Source organism: Zingiber officinale, chromosome 8A, assembly GCF_018446385.1.
Source record: "Zingiber officinale cultivar Zhangliang chromosome 8A, Zo_v1.1, whole genome shotgun sequence".
Classification (NCBI taxonomy): Eukaryota; Viridiplantae; Streptophyta; class Magnoliopsida; order Zingiberales; family Zingiberaceae; genus Zingiber; species Zingiber officinale.
Genome location: NC_056000.1, coordinates 90,581,547 through 90,583,463, shown reverse-complemented (window position 1 = coordinate 90,583,463; position 1,917 = coordinate 90,581,547). Strand labels below are relative to the sequence as shown.

The 1,917-nt window shown below is 39.0% G+C and overlaps 1 long non-coding RNA gene across 1 annotated transcript; it reads left to right on the top strand.

Annotated features, from left to right (window-relative positions):
- The first annotated feature begins 416 nt into the window (after window positions 1-416).
- Window positions 417-1,150, top strand: LOC122009845. Its single transcript, XR_006119672.1, has 3 exons — window positions 417-430; window positions 937-985; window positions 1,057-1,150. It is a non-coding gene; the product is annotated as an uncharacterized LOC122009845 (long non-coding RNA).
- Window positions 1,151-1,917: the final 767 nt, after the last annotated feature.

Genomic DNA, 1,917 nt, shown 5'->3' with positions numbered 1-1,917 from the left:
AAGGAAGACAAGATGAGCATGAGTCCAGTGCCGACCTCGGACACCCATGGCAACCTGGACGAGCAGATCGCGCAGCTCATGCAGTGCAAGCCGCTCGCCGTACAGGAGGTTACATCTCGCCCTTTCCCTCGCTTATTTTCGTCCGATCGCTCCTTCGATTTATTGCTTCTCTAGTCAAGATGTTTGTTTTGGGGGTTTTCTGCTCGATTCATGCGTATTCTTTACAAATCTGAGGTTGAGTGGGTTTTCTGCTCGAGCTCCTCCTCTCAGGGTAACGCAGAAGAATGGCGGTGCTTGCGATGGCTTCCGGGGTCCTCCGGCCGAGCCTTGGACTGAATCTGGAACCTGGAGGTGCTGGCTTGTGGCCCACCCTTTTGATCCACTCGCTTCGTCGCTCCCGATCTGTGATCTTGACCCCATCAAAGATCAGGTTTTGTTCTTATTCTCATTCCCCCTACTTGTTATGGTGATTTTCTCATTAAAGTAATGATTTTACCTCCGTGATTGTAGATTTAGGCTAAAAATGTTTCTTTGGTGTGAGTTTTTTTCTGTGCTTTCTGATGCAAAAATGTTCATCAAAGGTTGCAATCGTGTTGTTCTTTAAATATCTCTCCTGCATGTTCGTTTCCAGTTGCAAGCTTGATTTTTTTTCCCCTTACATATTCATGTGTAAAAATGTTCCATGGATGCGAAATCTTTGCTTTTTTATCCCCAATTAAATAGATCAAAAAATGCAGATCTCGATTTCTTGTTAATCTAGGATTTTCTTACGGATGAATCGAGAACTTGTAGGCACACCAAGATGTTACTGATGTGTGATCGTTCTATATACCATGTCGTGTTTGTTCTTAACCCTCGATTGTTGGATTGGAGCATATGCTTGTTCTTTGCGTGTGTCTTATTTTCTGCTGATGTCGTATTATGGGATATTGTTAGATGTCCATCCCAATGCACTCCTAGAGCTACATACCCAACTGCTGTTGAGGTATTCAAGCACCTGCTTGATGCATTTATCTAGAAATCCATTCTGATTTTCCCTGAATTCAATTGTGATAGGATGACAGTTCCAAAGAGACTGACAGAATTCCAACACCTAAAGTGATAAATGATCAAGACTCAAACCCAGATGCAACCATCGTTGAGGTAGCCTTTGGCGATCGCCTTGGAGCACTACTTAACACTATATACTCGAAATCTCTGACTCCCTTCATGTTTTTCTTACAATGTTTCTTTTTTGTTTCTAGAGTAGCAAACATTTTTTTAGCTTTGACTTTTTGTTTATAATTATATACTTTGTATATGTAAAATGGTAGATATTGGCATTAGATCTATTTTAATCTTTAGTCGATCTTTCTTCGTAACGAATTGGTTCGGTTGCAGGTCTTTGATCTGGTTCCCTGGATTGTTCCACATATCATATGATTCAAGCTTTAAACAATGGAGTTTGTAGAGAAATTTGAGCTCTTCCCAGACTTGAAACTGCTAATGTAGAACTGGCCAGTCCATATTTCATTCATGGACTGTAATGATTTTCTTTGTTGGACTATGGGGTGGGTTAGGGTCGCTTGTTAATGAATAATCTGATGATTTATTTATCCGATGTGACTTAATTATTTCTTCTTGATACAATTATAAATGATTTAATTTGTTAGAGACGATGGGAAATAGTTTATCCGATCAGCATGTCATTCGGAATTTAGTTTTTTTATTGAGTTGATTTTTCTTGTAAGTTATATAGAAAAAATATTCGTAGAGGTTTCTATTGTATCTTTTCATAAGCCTCTGGAAATTTATGAAATATTACTCAAGTTATAGGAGGACTCCTCTAGTTACATGCATTAACTGTTTGTTCTATTAACAAGGAATAGAGGTAAATGCTTCTATTCCCTTCTTGTGTCTTGCTAATTGCTAAAAGTT